General features: G+C 45.2%; 1 protein-coding gene across 3 annotated transcripts in view; it reads left to right on the top strand.

Moving 5' to 3' along the window:
* The first annotated feature begins 11306 nt into the window (after positions 1–11306).
* The window catches only part of SPECC1 (sperm antigen with calponin homology and coiled-coil domains 1), a 256505-nt gene continuing 249684 nt past the window's right edge, over positions 11307–18127 (top strand). For all 3 annotated transcript variants that reach the window (XM_084760864.1, XM_084760867.1, XM_084760868.1), the window contains exon 1: positions 11307–11426. The gene's annotated coding sequence lies outside the window, so the exon portion shown is untranslated. The remainder of the gene's footprint in view (positions 11427–18127) is intronic.

The raw sequence follows: 18127 nt of genomic DNA, 5'->3' as shown, positions 1-18127 counted from the left end.
ACCGGAACTAACTGCAGCGTCAACAGATGGGCTACGGGAAAATAAAAGGCTTCTGTGCAGCAACTAACACCATCAGCAGAGTTAATAGCCCAGAGACTGGGAGAAAGTTTATAGCAGGCACACTTCAGAAAAGGAGCTAACGCCCGGAACTTACAAAGAGTCGCAGAAATTAAATACCAAGGAGGTAAACCGGCCAATCAAAAAACCAAGTAAATTAGCCAGGCATGGTGGCGCACGCCTGTAATCCCAGCACTCGGGAGGCAGAGGCAGGTGGAGTTGGAGGCCACCCTGGTCTACAAAGTGAGTCTAGGACAGCCAAGGCTACACAGACTGACCCTGTCTTAAAAACAACAACAACGACAAAAAACCAACAAGTAAACTAACTGAATTGATATATTTTAAAAATACAAACGACGAATAGCTGTTTTAAAAAGTGCCCAATGTTCTTAGGCATCAGGGAAATGCAAATTGAAATTACTTTGAGATGACACCTCACCGCACTCAGAACGGCTGTCATCAACAACTCTGATGGTGAGAACGGGAGACAGAAACCTGTATTCACTGTTGGTGGGGGTGCAAATTAATACAGCCATTGTGGAGATCAGTTCAGAGATTCTCAAAACAGTAAAAGTACAACTGCCAACCGGGCACCATGCCTTAAATCCCAACTCTCAGGAGGCAGAGGTAAGTGAATCTCTGTGAGTTCTGGACAACCTGGTCGACACAATGATTCCCTGGACAGCCAGTGCTACAAAGAGAGATCCTGTCTCAAAAACCAAAGCAAGGAGCTGGAGAGATGGCTCACAGGTTAAGAGCAGGGCCTGTTTTTCCAAGGGTACTGAGTTCAATTCCTGGCGACCACGTAGTGGCTCGTGACCATCAATAATGAGATCTGGTGCCCTCTTCTGGTATGCAGGCAGAACACTATAAATAATAATTAAAAAAAAAAAAGTCTACCAAATAGGGCCAGGCAGGCAGATCTTTATGCATTCCAGGCCAGCCAAGGTTACATAATGAGATATGTCTCAAAAAACAAACAAAGCTACACAAAACTTGCAAATAAATAAAAACAAAACTTGGAAAAAAATAAAAAACATCATAGTCAAAATTAAGCAGAAGCGAAGTCTATACAACTCAATGACCTTCTTTATAGATAGAAGCCAAGATTTTTCTTTTTTAAATAATAACGTTTATAAAATAAAAAGATTAAACTGTGTTTGTTCTTTGAGGTCTAGTTAATCCCATATTAACAGAGGCTATCCCCTGGGGACTGACTAAACTCTAGCATGGTCTTCGGTGTTCTTAGCCTCTTGGATAGGTACATTATGTCTCAGAGAGACATAATTCTTGTTCAAAACTCCAAGGAATTCTGCTTTTTTAAATTAAAAGCCTCTAGCCACGGAGACGGACTTTTACCAATAGGTCACTACTCCATGAGGCCCCTAGGTGGCAGCAAAGTCCTGGATCTGCATCTGACCTGCTGAGTTTGCGTTGGGAGGGTCAGACCGGGAGGAGGGAGGTGAGTCCTTGTTTTATTTGTTTGTGCTTTGAGGCAGGGTCTTAGAGTGTAGAACAGGATGGTCTTGAATTCAGGGCAATCCTCCTGCCTCAGCCTCTCTAGAGTGTTAGGTGTAAAGGTATATGCTATCATATCCAGCTTCCTGGTCTTTTTAAAAATTAATGACGAGCTGGGCGTGGTGTCGCACGCCTTTAATCCCAGCACACAGAAGGCAGAGGCAGGCAGATCTCTATGAGTTCGAGGCTAGCCTGGTCTACAAAGTGAGTCCAGGACATCCAAGGCTACACAGAGAGACCCTGTTTCAACCCCTCCACCCGTTAAACAAAACAAAACAAAACAAAACCCAGAAAGCATGCAGGTCGTTAAGGGCATGCCTGTTGAAAGGGGCATTGCACATCTTTTGCTTTCTGGACATTAAGTAAACAATTTTGTCCTTCCATTCAGACCCAAGCATGGAGGCCAACAGATCATGTAGAGAAAGCCCCAAAGCAATGAGCCCAAAATCAACTTTTTAGTATAAGTTGATTATCTTCGGTACTTGGTACAATCATAGAAAGCTGATTCCCGTGAACAGGCTCATCAAAGCAAAGAACCTCCCACAGGACCTTTCAGCATAAACAAGGTAGTGCAGTTCCTGCTACTGCCACAAGAGGGCTCTCTAAAAAATGAGTCGTGATTCAGAATTTGCCTTGCCTTGCCTTTGTATCATGCGTTCCAAACTTTTAGGTGGCTTAACCCTTTCTTTCTTTCTTTCTTTCTTCCTTCCTTCCTTCCTTCCTTCCTTCCTTCCTTCCTTCCTTCCTTTCTTTCTTTCGGTTTCTCTGTGTAGCCTTGGCTGTCCTGGAACTCTCTTTGTAGATCAGGCTGGCTTTGAACTCACAGTGATCCACCTGCCTCTGCCTCCAGAGTGCTGGAATTAAAGGCGTGAATGGGGATGCTTCTAATGTTTCACCAAGGACTGTGACGCTGGAAAACTACACCAGAAACAAACAAAAAGAAACTTTCTTTAACACTTACCTTGAGGAAATTACTAGAGAGGAAACATTAGGTAAGCCAGTCAGAAACACACCAACAGACAGGATGGTGGTAAACGCTGAGTATCTATCTGGCCAGCGGCTGTGATCTAGCTCTGTAAAAGTTCACTTTAGCGCACGCTCGTGGCCCCTTCCCTGGTTCCTAGCGACCAGCTGGAACTCAGGGCTGAGGGTGTGCGGCTTAGTGCTGGAGCAGCTCCGGTTGCCCTCAAACTTGCTGGTGCAGGTAAGAATGACTTTGGGCCGGGCAGCGGTGGCGCACGCCTGTAATCCCAGTACTCGAGAGGCAGAGGCAGGAGGATCACTATGACTTCGAGCCCCGCTTGGTCTACAAAGCGAGTCCAGGACAGCTAAGGCTAGACAGAGGAACCATGTCTCAGAAAGAAAAAAATAAATAAAAGTTGCGTGGGTTTACAAATCCGGGGATGGGGAGGCAGAGGGGCAGAACCCGTATTTGTGTGCTAGGGTCTAACTATGCATCATGGCTATCCTGGAATTTACTGCGTAGAAGCTGGCCTCAAACTCACAGAGCTCCACCTGCCTCTGCTTCCTGAGCACTAGGATTAAAGGCTTTTACCACCACACCCAGCACCTCAAGAAAATGTCTAAGCCAGACAAGCAATTTAGCTATCATAAATCTCTTAAGAATATGTATTACTTAATGTATGTGCTGCGTCCATGTGTGCGTGAACAACATAGGTGGTGCGGGTTCTCTCCTTCGACCCTGATGCTCACAAGGACGGGAGTCAAATCCTCGACCTCGGCAGTAAGACGTTTTTGTTTTTGTTTTAGTTTTATAAGCCATATCACCAGTCCACATCACAATTTTTGTTTGTTTGTTTGTTGTTTTTGTTTTTCGAGACAGAGTTTTTCTGTGTAGCCTAAGCTGTCCTGGACTTTGCTTTGTAGACCAGGCTGGCCTCGAACTCACAGCGAGCGATCCACCTGCCTCTGCCTCCCGAGTGCTGAGATTAAAGGCGTGGCGCCACCACGCCTGACCCAAAGTCATTCTCAGTCAAGGACGGCGCAGTGGGTACTACAAAGAGAATTTCTTGTGTACTGTACGGAAGCATCAACTGTGGATAAAAAGCTGCTGGCCCATTAGCTGAGGCAGGAAATAGCAGGTGGGAGTTCCGGCCGAGAGAGATGGACCCTGCGAGAGCGTCAGAGGGGGAGATTCACCCCAGACTCTGAGGAAGACGGACTGAGGAGAGGTGACCAGCCACGTGGCACACATTGAATAGAATAAACGGGTAAAATAAATTATGAGCTAGTTGGGCAACGAGCCAAAGCTTGTGGCCTAGGTGTTTATTCATAAATAATAAAGCGTCAGAGTCATTATTTTGGGAACTGGGGTGCAGGTTGAAAAGCCGGGGCTTGCAAATGGCATCCAATTTACGGGAATCTTAAGAGTTTAGTCTTAGAGTCTGAGAGCTCCCAGGTGGAAAGCAGTTTTCTTTTTCTTTTTTTTCTTTTTTAATAGTCCCTGTACTTCCCAGTCGCAGCATGTGGTTCCGGAGCAGCACGGTTCCAGAGAAGGGTCGAAGAGCACCCTAGAGAACGAGGCATCTCAGTTCCGGCCTACCACTGCTCAGAGTCCGGCAGACACGCGGAAACCTGGGGGGGGTGGGGGGTGGGGTGGGGGGGGTGGGGGGGGTGGGGGGTGGGGTGGGGGGGGTGGGGGGTGGGGTGGGGGGGTGGGGGGTGGGGTGGGGGGGTGGGGGGGGGCGGGAAGCTGAAAAGTCAACAGACTTGGTAAGATACCTGATACCTGGGAAGTCCTTAAGGAGAGAGTTGGAGATTAAAAAGAAAAATAGTTTGTGTTAAAAGAAAGAAAGAAAATGCAACAACACAATGCATTTAGATGCCATATGATTTTGCTTCACTTATCATACAAATAAAATTTTTTTTTCACTAGCGATTACAATTTTATATAATCTCTTTAAGAGAGATCAGGAGAAAAAGACTGAAAATTTAAACACTAGAAATGGAGGCCATAGAAGACAGATTAGAGGATTCTTTAAATCAGAGTAAAGGAGCTTCAGAGAAATCCAACCTAAAGCCTACAGCGCCACCTTGTGTTATGATTAATTTAGAAGCACGGCCTAATACATGTTTATTATTAGGCTAATTATTATTACGGCGGCATTTTCTAACCTGCTGGCAATCAGTGAAGACACAGACATCTGTTATATTTTAAAATAGCTCGGTTCACTTGGGGCAGGGCAGATATTAATCCCCTAAACTACCTCCATACCCTGCCCCAGTCCCATGCCATCTGCTTCCAATAACTTCTATCAGCTGCCTCCCATCCATAATCCCAAATACTTGCTAATGTTCATCATCTGTGCCCAATTGTCCACCCACGCCAGGCGTGTGTTTCTTCACCTCATCCATGGCGGAGGCCTCTTTACGTCTCCTCTTCCTCTCTCTCCGTCTCCTCCCTTCTTCTGGCCTCTGACTGTGTCCTTTCCTAAGGACCTCTCTTTCCCACACGCCCCAGAACCTTAGCCGTGCCACATCCCATTTGCCCAGCCCAGGTGTGTTGGCTTTTTGTTGATACAACAGGAATAAGTTCTTTAGGCAAGGTTACAAACATTTTGTGGTATGAGAGTCTGCTTATTTGGGCAGCAACCAGACCAAACCCCAGCAACCTTGCGACAAGATTGCGAAATGGCAGCCCTTGAGAGGCTAGGTAAAGAGACTTCAACCATCGCAATCAGACTTTATATTGTTAACAATCAATTGCTAGATGAAGGACTATATACTGAATTTAAAGTACAGATTTGGCTCAGTGTCACCTGAGAGGAAATGTCATATACTAGCTTATGTGTTTCATTTTACAAAGTTTGGGAAACTAAAAATATGTGCACCAAAGCATAGATTCATCTTCAGAGTTCCAATGGACTTTTGCCTTGAATTCTGTTTTTGTTTGTTTGTTTGTTTGTTTGTTTTTGTTTTTGTTTTTCCGAGACAGGGTTTCTCTGTATAGCCTTGGCTGTCCTGGAGTCGCTTTGTAGACCAGGCCGGCCTCAAATGCACAGTGATCCGCCTGCCTCTGCCTCCCAAGTGCTGGGATTAAAGGCGTGCACCATCATGCCCGGTTTTTGCCTTGAATTCTGAAAAAAAAGAAAGAAAGAAAGAAAGATTCTGAGATTGCACATTTATTAGAAGTGATGGCTATCTGAGAAATGCCTTCACATATTGAAGTTGATGACGCGTCAACATAGAAAGTGTTACAGATATATCTTACACTCTTTTTTGTTTGTTTTATGTATGAGTACTCTATCTGCACGTCCACCTGCAGGCCAGAAGAGGGCATCAGATCACATTATAAATGGTTGTGAATCACCATGTGGTTGCTGAGAATTGAACTTAGGACCTCTGGAAGAGCGGATAGTGTTCTTAACCGCTGAGCCATCTCTCCAGCCCCCATATCTTACAATCTTAAAGAACAAACAATTATGGAAAAACCTAACAGGACTTTAAAGAAAATGCTTATAGAACAGAAAGGGGATAAGGGATCTCCCTGAGATAGATTAAATAACGCTTTATTGAATATAGATTTTTTAAAAAATGTAATGAGACGAGTAACACAGTTGTTGGGTTTTAGAAAGGACTGCTGAAGTAGATCAGCCTACGGATGGCCTAACTTCAAAAAGGAGGCAGGAAATGCATCACGTCATAGGAGAGTCTTTGTATTTATTTCAGCAGGAAAAGAGAAACTGTGGATTCCTTCGAAATTGATAAAAATCAGATTTGACCAGGGTAGACCCCCCCCCAAGATCTTGGCTGCAGACAGAAAGAAAGAAATGAAAAAGAAAAACAAAACAGGTAGATTATGCTGAGCTCTCTGCATGGGAGCAGCTCTGAGACTGGCTGAGACAGGAAAATGTCTCCATCCCAGACCTCAACTATACATAGGCAATAAATCCTGTTGGCTATAAGACCCTCAGGACTTATTATGCTACCCTTTCATATGGCACAGATGAAAATTTGTATTATAGTTTGGGTGTACAGTCCAGATTGGCTTATAAAGAAAGAAAGATGGCTTTCACCTGCTCGAACAAATAGCAGAAAATAAAATTTTTAGCTAAATTGTGCGCACTGCCCATTTCATACATGTGCTTATGAAAAAAATGTATATTACCTGTGAAAGTTTCTATGTTTACAGAACAAAAGGATAATGAAATTGGAGCAGCCCCGACAGGCTTCATCCTGAAGGATGCTAAGATACTGACACATTGTTCCAGCATCTTGCATGAACCGACCACAGACTACCTCAGTAGCTTGTTACAGTTAATTTCATAAAACTAAGTTTTTTCTCTTAGTTTATTTCTTAACCCAGATATCACACAAAATATTGAGGATCCGTTATATTTCTTTCATGAGCTTCACAGCACAAAAACTGAGCAATTATTACTCTGTTCTTAACCTCTAACCTAATTCTGTTTCCTCCCAGCGTACATCCCAGCAACACTTTCACTTTGTGGCTTCCCTGATCGAGCTCCTCTCTCCTGATATTTCTTGGACCTCTCCCATGCTTGAATGCCCTGGATGAATCTCCTATTTCCTCTTCTAACTCCTCTTTCCCCTGGCTCTCAGGAAGTCCAGCCCTATTGTTTATCTCCGCTGTTCAGTGATTCGCTCTAAGCTGCTTGATTGGCATACCAGGGGACAATTGGGGAGCAGAGTTTATACAACTGAGACAGGAGATTCTCAGAACAAGAATTGCAAGCAGATATAGGGGGTACAGAAATCAGCATTTGGGCTACACAATAACATTATGCTTATAGTAGCTGTACTTTTCAAAACTCTGCGTCCAAAACAACTTAAAATGGCTAGCTAGGTCTTCCAGCATCCTAGATTGTTCCAATCAGGACTTCAATTAAGCCCTGTACTTTCACATCACACAGAGACTAGACAACAAATGTTATAGCTAGCTTTCTTGAGACTGGCCCATAACCCAATTTCCTTGAGCCCCCACAAAAGGAAAACAAGGTGTTCAGAGCACAGGAAGCAATTTCAAGGGAGTGATGTCCCATTTCCCCAAAAGTTGGGCAGGTGGCTTTTGGCTGGTTGGTTAGTTGCAGGTTGTTAGATAGTCTTGATTTAGCGAGGAAACAGGTACAGGAGCTTAGACTCAGGATTTCTCTCTTTCATTTTCTTTCCTCTGTCCTTTTTTCTCTCTTATCTAGTGTCAAGGGGAAGGGGGAAGAGAGGGAATGAAAAGAAAAAAAAGGAGGGATATAGGGAATAATAGGATAAAAGGGCAGATTATTGAATCTACTTTTAGGCTAAGGAGCATTAACAAGCCAAATATTTTACATTTGGTATAGATTATTATATATTGATACGTGTTTAAAATTTTTGATAAACATATTATATATATATATATATGTTTCAACTCTTGTATAAGGTATTATACCTATGTAACTCGTTTAAAGATGCAATGTGGAGTTCTAGTCCCTGAAAGTTACTGTTACACGCTGTTTAGGATAATTAAGAAATGCAAGTTAGTAGTCAGACAATCAAACTCATTTTAGATACTAGTCTGGGTAAACACAGAAATGTTTCCTAGGTTGAACGGGATAGCAAATAGCTAGAAACAAGCAATGTTTGCCTATCCATATATATTATAGATAGGTAGATGGCCTTCAAAAACCTCAGAGATTCACAGAATATGGCATTTAAGATGTTTTATTAATAAAAGGCTTTTTTTTTTTTTTTTACAGTGAGACATGTCAGTTCCTGGCAGCATCCCCACGTCTACTTCAAAGAAGGTGATGGACATCGAAGAACCTTTATATTGTATGGAGTTTGTTCCAAAATGTCAAGCAAACCACTGAGCAAGAAACTGTTCCTGCCTCAACTGCAGACAGCTTTCTGTCCAAGCTGTGGACAATCAAGAAGAACTTGACTGTGGAGCTTTGCCGTGACAATGTAGACAGTCCTTCATAATTCCTGCTTCACAAAAGAGTCTGTCATATACTGGGCCAGAAGGCTGAAGATGATTCCCCAACACTGCAGAGAAAAACTGGGTGACTGTATAGGCTGCCAGCTGTCTCTGTGATTTCTCTAATTTTTGAAGTTGCTTGCTCTGTCCTTCCTGAAAACTCAAGTAATATTTATTCCTTCTCAAGTCTCTGATGGGGTTGAAGAACAGATAACTTATAGTCTCACAAATAAGCTTAAATTGTTTGGGATTTAAGAAAATGTTTCAAAAAGATATTTTTAGGTCTAAGTAGATTTTTAGGTTTATAAATTCAAACTATGATAGAAAAAGATTTAGGTACAGAATTCTAAATTTACCAAGGCAGTTACGTAATAGAGTACTTTTTTCTAAGTTGCCAATTACATTATGAATGTAATTATTACATGATAGTTTTCATAATTGTTTATAGTTTATTATAATAAGGGAAAGAGCCTTTTATTGGACTAAAAGGGGGATATGTAGAGAGAATCTTTTGTGTACTGTATGGAAACATCAACTGTCAATAAAAAGCAGATGGGCTATTAGCTGAGGCAGAAAATGGAAGTGGGAGTTCCAACAGAGAGCGATGAACTCTAGGATAGAGTCAGAGGTGAGATTTGCCTCAGACTCTGAGAAAGACAGACGCATGACACTGAGGAGAGATAACCAGTCATGTGGGACACATAGAATAGAATAAACGAGGGAAATATAAGGCTGACTTGGTGTCTGGTGAAAGTTCACTTCCTGATTAATTTCTTACTATGTCCTCACGAGGTAAAATGGGCAAGAGAACACTTTTATGAGGGCTTTAATGCATTTCCTGAAGTCTATGCCCATTCCTCCCTACATCTCCACCTGGAAGCACTGAACATCATCCCTGGGGATTGTCTTTCAACATGTGATCAGGGACATAGTCATGCAGTCCAGACGACCCTCCACCCTCACTGCCTGATGGGGGAACTATCACCTCTCCACGTTAACCACGAACTCCTTTCTGGATTGACTTTCTTTTTTCTACAGCAACACACACACACACACACACACACACAGACACACACACACACATACACACAAACACACACACACACACATACACACACACACACACACAAACACACACACACACACACATACACGGCCTGCTCTTTCTCATGGGTAACATGCTCTCTTCTTTTCCAGAGAAGACCCTGTTGGCTTCCTTCCCTCTACTAGGAGAACCTTTCATTCCCCTTCTTTTGTGCTTCCCTCATCCTATAGCGCAAGGGCTGCTGCCATCTTGGCCAGGACTCCTCACCTTCTCCTTTTTATCCACAGTCTGCTGAGTAGTCACGCAGTATTAACTTTTCCTGACTGCCCATCATGAAAACAAAGCAAAACACCAACAAAGGCCAACCTAAGACACAAAACCCTCCTCCAGCAGCATTTCTGCTTCTGTTACCAGGGCCTGTCTTCCCTTCCCCATCTTATATAAAAAGAATTGGCTGTGCTTCAGTCCCACTGCCTCAGATATGACTCATGATCCTGTCATTCTGTCCACGCATAGTTAACAGCCTAGATGACTTTTATGTTAATGAACATAGAAAAAGTTCCTCAGTCCCTGGACAAAAGCTCCACCCCAGGGGAGGGAGGACCAGGTTGAGAGAAGTGACGATCCTTAACGTGGTCTTGACCTTGTTCAACTCCAGGGCCTTAGAGATATCCTAGGGATGTTGAGGGGAGGAAGGCTAAAATGAGGGAGAGGTCTGGGCTGGAACATAAATGGCCCCTCTAGTGTACCCTGAGGAGTGAGTGTGTGTGTGTGTGTGTGTGTGTGTGTGTGTGTGTGTGACCAATGTAAATGATTCATGGAGTCTTTTGAGGGGAGCAAGGGAGGCCTAGTCAAGTTCTCAAACCTGAATCTACTTCAAAATTATGTCAAAGGTTTGTGTGTAAAAATGCAAATTGCTAGCCGGGCATGGTGGAGCACGCCTTTAATCCCAGCACTCAGGAGGCAGAGGCAGGTAGATCGCTTCGAGTTCGAGGCCAGCCTGGTCTACAAAGTGAGTCCACGACAGCCAAGGCTAGACAGAGAGACCCTGTCTCGAAAAAGAAAAAAAAAAAAAAAACCAAATTGCTGGAACACCTTCAACAAGGTTTTGTTTTGTTGTGTTTGTTTGTTTTTAATACAATAAAACCAACTCGGGCTGTGAGTGTAGCTCAGTGTTTGAATGCTTACTTAGCATTTATCAGGCCCAGCAGCACAAAAACTGACCCAAACCAAAACCTAGTAGTCTCTATGCGATGCAGACTCTCTGAGAGCTTGTTGGGAGGTTCCAGCAGGGAAGTGCAGCTACTTTGACGCCCTTGACTTATGATGGGTCCAAGCACACATCTCAGTGCACATAGAGAGGTGAGGGAGGAAGGCCAGGCAGTGGTGGCACACCTGTAATCCCAGCACTTGGGAGGCAGAGGCAAGAAGATCTCTGTGAGTTTGAGGCCAGCTTGGTCTGTAGAGCGAGTTCTAGGTCAGCCAAGGCTATACAGAGAAACCGTGTCTTGAAAAGCCAAAAAGAAGAAGGAGGGGGTGGAGGCGGAGTACCAGCAGCAAATGATCTAAAGTGCCGAGAGTGACTCTCTCTTCCAGTGAGAAAGTTTCATTATTGACTGGCTGTCAGTGGAGGTTGAGCCCACGACAACACGGGGGATGCTGTAGGAAAGAAACCATCAAGTGTGGACCGAGACTCCAGGACTACATCTCCCAGGAAGCTCCGCGCTGGCCCTCCGGCGCCCCCTGGAGGAGACCAGTTGGAAGGCACCAGCGGGATCGCTGGGACCTTCCTGGGAGCATCAGTGAGCGCAGAAAGCCGCGGCAGCTACCGGCTGCGGCGGCTAGGAGTCCAGTGCGAGTGAACCACGGCGGGTGAGTCGGGGTGCGAGCCGCTGGGTCCTCTGTTTCTCAGCAGCCTTGTTTCAGGTCTGACGGGCAAGATGCGGGTGCCGGAGTCCTGGCTCGGGTACGCCGGTTGCCCCTCAGGGAAGACGCGCTGCGGTCCTGGGTACCCAGGCAGCGAGCAGCGCAGAGACCACGCTGCAGGTGTGGACAGCAGGTGGCCGGCGCTCCCCTCGGGCCCCGGGTTTGGCGCAGCAGCCTGGCACGGCGGCCAGGTGGCTTGGCCGGCTGTGGCCCTGGGGAGACTCAGCCCCTGGGACAAGTGCGTGCTTGCCGGCGGGACTCCGGTACCCCTGAGTGTGTGACCACACAACCGCTGTGCCTCGGTCCTGCCCAGGTGGTCGCCCAGGGCTCAGGCTATGGGTCTCCAGGACGCCTGGGAGCGCGGGCAACTGTGTGGATGCTGGTGCATATCCCCGCGGTGCGCAGCCTAGCGTGAACGCAACAGTGCCCGTCTTTTTTTCCTTAATGCCCTTGGAACAAAATTAGTTTGATGTGCTTATTTAATTTTTTAAAGCAAGTTTGACACTGAATGTTTTAGTTTGATTTTGTGGGAGCTCCATACGCCAGCACGCAAGTTTATATAATAAGCAGTGTACGCTTTGGGGAAAAAAATCCCATGAAGGTGCTCTTCCTTGCCCTCTATCGGATGAATTATGCCGGACTGGTTGACATGGGCATCCATTAGTAACTGCGGTGGCTGGAGGCGAGAGATAAAGTGTTTTTGAGTGAAGTCACGACCGAACCCTTCTGATCAGTTTTTGGTTTCATAAGATTTGGTTATCCACTTTCAAACACTGTGTTATTAAGGGTGGGGACCGAGGGTTATCAATCCTAATACTCTAAGGGAGACTATTTTGCATGATTAACTCAAAGCTAGCAAGTTTGTTTACTGATTATTTTGAGACGGGGTCTTGCGAACTCTCTCTGGCTAGCCTGGGATTCACACAAGCGGTTATTTTGTTGTTGTTTTCGAGATAGTGTCTCCCTAGGCTCTTCTGAGTGACTGGAATTGCTTCTGTGGCCCAGGCTGGACTTGAACGTGTCCTCTCCTCCTTCTACCTTCTGAGCTTTGGAATTTCAGGAGTGAACCACCACAATTGGCCAAAGAAAGCATTTTTTTATTGATAATATTTTTATTATATACATAGGAAATTAGCCAGATTTTGCTTTTTGCTTTCTCACAAATCTACCTGGCCCATTGTGTATTAACTTCTCTAACATTCATACCAAAATTACTTAATAACACTTAAGCCATAGTTTTTCAACAAAGAAAGCATTTTTAAAGGCCATGCTGTTGCCCTCCTCTCAAGCCTGCATAAGTTTTAGTGATAGTTTTAAAGCTGGTGTGTGAATGTGCCAGGTAGATCACTTTGTCATTTGTTAAGAAGCACCATAGGACATTTCTGTCCTGGTAAGTGTATTTCTATTCATACTTGATTTCAGGGAAGTCAGGGAAAGCAGCCTGGGGCAGTGGGTCATGCCTTTAATCCCTTTAATCCCAGCACTCAGGAGGCAGAGGCAGGCGGATCTCTGTGAATTCGAGGCTATCCTGGTCTATAAAGTCAGTCCAAGACAGCTAAGGCCGCACAGGGAAACCCTGTCTCAAAAAACAAAAACAAAAAACAAACAAACAAACAAAAAGGTCAGGGAAAGCTGCCTTCCCATCCCCCATGCCTTTGTACAGCCGGCATAGCTATGACATGTAGTTTCCCTTCTTTAAAATCTCTTAACACATCATTATTTTCCTGAATTTTCTCACTAAAATCCTGTAATACTTTAAAATGAATTTTTGGAGCTATGTACAAGTGGCTCATGCCTGTAATCCTGGCTGAGTCAAGAGGATGGGTCTGAGGCAAGGCCCTGTCTCAAAAAAACAAAAAAACAAAAACAACAACAAAACAACAACTGAAGACAAACAAAGCCCCTCCCCCACCAACAAAACATTACCTAAAACGCATGTTTGGCTGGTTTGGTAGATCTAAACGCTAACATTTTCCTCGGGGTTGCTAAGTGGCAAGGCTGTGAAGTTTTCCTCCTCCCTGTAATTAGGCCTGAGCTGTTCATACTGATCCAGCTGGGAGCTTCCTGTCATTTTCTGTGCTTGAGACCGAGGAATGACCCATTCCTTGAAGTCTGGCAGAAGTTGCCAGCACACTGCCCCGGCTGCTGCTGGCGTGTCTGGGAAGCAGATACCAGCGTTCAACTACCTTTCCACTTGCGCCCATGACCATCGATTGTTGGCCAGTTGCTTCAGTCATTTTTTCCCCCTTTTTTTGGTTCCTCGAGACAGGGTTTCTCTGTGTAGCCCTGGCTGTCCTGGACTTGCTTTGTAGACCAGGCTGGCCTCGAACTCACAGTGATCCCCCTGCCTCTGCCTCCTGAGTGCTGGGATTAAAGGCTTGTGTGCCACCACCGCCCGGCACTTTATTGTCTCAGGAAATTATTAGCATTATTGGTGATCAGAATACGCTGGTATATGGTACGTATTCTCTCTCAGAAGATAAAGTCATACATTTATGGTGACTTACTGTTCTTATCGATACTAACACCTGTGGTTTCGCTTTTTCTTCCTTTTGTTAGTATGTATTAATTCTACAAAACAATGCCTTTCATATATTTTTCTCACCTATATATAATGTACTTTGATCATGCCCATCTTTTCTCTCTTTTATTGGACAGGCTTATGTATGATTGACTCTTTCCTGGATCCTTTCACAGAATTGGTTCTTGGACTTATTGATTGATGCTATTGATCTGTGCCTTCCTATGTCACTAGTTCTATTATTAAACTTCATGATTCTACTTATTTGAGTTTATTGCTTTCATGCTCTGATATATATATATATATATATATATATATATATATATATATTTTTTTTTTTTTTTTTTTTTTTTCTGAGACAGGGTTTCTCTGTGTAGCCCTGGCTGTCCTGGACTTGCTTTATAGACCAGGCTGGCCTCGAACTCACAGTGACCCGCCAGCCTCTGCCTCCCGAGTGCTGGGATTACAGATGACAGATGTGCGCCACCATGCCTGGCTCGCTCTGGTATATTTTTAACTGATAGTATGAATCCTTTATTTAATCATTTGGCTATTGCTCCAAGCAGGTCCAAGATGTCCAGTTTTGCCCTGTGGCCTGAGCTGCGTTTTCACGTTAACTTTGGGTTAGGCGTTGTGGCTGCTGTTGCTGCTGTTGCTGCTGCTGCTGCTGTTGTTGTTGTTGTTGTTGCTGCTGCTGCTGCTGCTGCTGTTCTGGTCTTTTAAGTTGGTGTTCGTCACAGTTAGCAAGGCTGATATTATCTACCTGTCTGCCATTTTCCACATCCTCCATCCTGTGTTCTGTCACCCACTGTCTTCTTGGGACCATTTTCCTTTTCCTTCAGGTACACTTTTTAGAATCTTATTCAGTCATGATAAATGTGTTGATAATATTTGAGAGGGCTTTTATTTTGTCGGCATTCTTGGATTTGGCTTTCCCCATGTTTCTCTTTAAAACTAATTTTAGAGGTGTGTGCGTGCGTGTGTGTGTGTGTGTGTGTGTGTGTGTGTGTGTATGTGTGTGTGTGTGTGTGTGTGTGTGTCTAGAGTCGATTACCTGCTTCTATCTACCATGTAAGGTAATACCTTGGGTTGGCAGGCTGAGGAACAGGTGCTTTCACTCACTGAGCCCTCTCCCTGGCCTCTGCTTTAACCCACCAATATTTATTTCAACTATTGACATTTTGGGGCTTACTGCCATATTTTCTTCTGTTGCTTTTTTCTTTTTTTTTTTCTTTTTTTTGGTTTTGGTTTTTCGAGACAAGGTTTCTCTGTGTAGCCTTGCCTGTCCTGGACTCACTTTCTACTCCAGGCTGGCCTCGAACTCACAGCGATCCGCCTGCCTCTGCCTCCCGAGTGCTGGGATTAAAGGTGTGTGCCACTACGCCTGGCCTGTTGCTTATTCTTACTGCTTGTCTCTACCCCTTTCTTCTTCCCGCCTACTTTTTGCTTGATTGAGGTTTTGTTTGTTTTATTTTGAGATGGGGGGTCTCGCTATGTCAGGGGACTCACAGGTATCCATAAGTACTGGGATTAAAGTGCACACACCACTACACGTGGCCAGCTTGAGTTTTATTCTATTTTTATCTGACTCGAGACATGAGGTTAAATACGTTCTTCTACTCTCTGTCGTTGGTCTCCCATGTATTTTGTTGCAACTGCTCATTGAGATGTGTAAGTATAGAGGTAGGCAAACTGTTAGTGTGTAGTCCAGTGCGTTTTAATAACCAGAACCGGCCTCCAAAATAAGAAGCAACTTTTCCAAGGCTCTAGAATCTTCTTCATTCCATCAGCACTTCCGGGTAAAGGAGGCACTGCTTCTCACTGCAGCCTGAGGAGTGCTGGACCTCAACTCGGGTCCAAGTCAGCATCCGTGGCTCTGATACTGAAAAATAATTCCAGGACTAGCCCTGGCTATCTTTTAAAAGATATTTTATCATAGGTTTAGGCATAAGGAATAGAGGGAAATTAAGACACACCCAGGTGTGGGCGTGGCTTCAGGGAGGAGAGAGCCAGGATCAATGCTTTTACAAGTCATAACTAGGATTTTGGTGGTGTAAAGTTACTGTTCTGTCACCATGTGGTTCCTGAGTGACACCTGACAGGATTACAGTTGGTAAGGTTAAAACCTTGCTCATAAAACAGGCGGTGGCGGTGGCCGCGGTGCACGCCTTTAATCCCAGCACTCCGGAGGGAGAGGCAGGCGGATCATTGTGAGTTCGAGGCCAGGCTGGTCTACAAAGTGAGTCCAGCATAGCGAAGGCTACACAGAGATTAAAGGCATGCGCTACCACGCCCTGGCCCTGCCAGTGGCAACTTTTAACCACAGGGGTTGTTTTTCTGTGCTGGGATCTCAGCTGTTGAGAGGCTCTCATCTGACTGATAGGCTCCTTTTTCCTCTCAGGGGCCGCTCTGTGCAGCATATCCCAATGGATAGCCACTGTTTTGATTACTAATACAGTGCTTGAGTTTTGGCTACTTTTCTGCTTTGCGTTGATGGAGGCGGAGAGTCTGTGCCCTTCGGTGCCTGGCTGCTTCCCACCAGCATAATGCCTGTGCAGTTTCTCCATGTTCTTTAGAGAGGGCGAGGTAGGTTTGTTCTTACCGTGCTGTGCGTTGACTTTTTCTGGAGAGATGTCTGTTCGCCCTAGTAGGGCACCAAGGATGGACCAAAGTACAATTTCACAGAGCTCGCCTTGAGGAAGCCATGAGGTTGTTGGTCTTACTTACAGTGAGGGGTTACTTACAGGAGTGCAGGTGACCCCCCAAAGCAGCTGGACTGCACTAGGTTCCACCCCATTATGGATGCTGCCGAATGGATCCTTGCTTTCAACTTATCTTCCACTTGAAAATCACTGCAGCAGGAGGAAGGCAGAAAGGAGTAACAGGTGGACTTCTGAGTGAGGATGGGTGCCCTTCCCTTCCTCCATCTAAACAGAGTGCCAAGAGCTCCATTACAGTTACCACAGACCTGGCTATCCCTGTACTGTTTTGCTCAGGTGTTGCCATGGCTACCGGGGCCATGTTATTCTCTCTCCCAATATGGCCGGGAGGTGAGCACGTTGCACATAGAGGGAAAAAGGCCTAGTGCATTTGTGGATACCTCCATAAAAATAAATGGCCACTCTGCCATGATCGACGTGGGTTGTTTGTAGGTTTGGACTATTACAGACAGTGCTGCTGTGAGCATCCTAGCACTTGCCTTTTGTTGGGTGACTACATGCATTTCTGTTGAGCACAGATGAATCTAGGGGTAGTACTGCCCAGCACCCCCACCGCCTTCGTCTCTCTTTATGCTAAAGGAGCCCGCCAGCCGCAGTTGTACTCCCTGCGCAGTGCTGTCAACGGTCAGCAGTGGCTGGGGCATGAGCATGCTGTCAGAAACACACATGAACATGCTGGTGTCTTTCCCTACTGTCAGAACTCGCTGGATAACCATACATGTACATGCTGCGGCAGTTTCTTTGGCGGCTCTGTGCCAGCGACCCACACTTTTCTGACTGAGCCATTCAGGTTCTTTATTTCCATTCTTTAAACAAAAAACTTTTGTAACATTTTATTTACTTATGTGACTGTGCGTGGGGAGGTCAGAGAGGGCTACTCGTGGGAGTCGGTTCCCTCCCGCCATTTATGTCCTGGGAATCAAACTCAGGTGGTCAGGCTCAGTGGCAAGTGCCTTTACCCATTAATCTATATTATTGCCAGCCCTCATTTAAAAAAAAAAAACAATCCCCTCCAAATTCCCCCAAAACTATTTGTGTTTTATTTTATATGTATGGGTGTTTTGCATGCATGTATGTCTATGTACCACATATATACTTGGTGCCCATGGGGCCCAGAAACAGGTGTTGGCTCCCCTAGGACTGGCATGACAGATGGTTGCAAGTCACCATGTGGGTTCTGGGAGTGAACCTTAGTCCCCTGGAAGAGCAGGCAGCTATCTCCCCAGCCCCTGTGCCGGGACACGGAAGATCAAGCAGACCGTGTCTGCAGTACGTACTGAGCGGAGCTGATGCTCCAGACACAGTGGGAGTCCTCTGCCTCTTCAGCCCTTTTCATACTCACTGCCTGGTCAGATGACGGTGAGGTTGAGGTGGGGGGAATTGCTTGAGCCCAGGAATTCAAGGCT

The sequence above is a fragment of the Acomys minous genome (genome assembly GCF_964271855.1).
Source record: "Acomys minous genome assembly, chromosome: 16".
Classification (NCBI taxonomy): domain Eukaryota; kingdom Metazoa; phylum Chordata; class Mammalia; order Rodentia; family Muridae; genus Acomys; species Acomys minous.
Note: the sequence above shows the minus strand (reverse complement) of the source record. Positions and strands in the feature narration are given on the sequence as shown.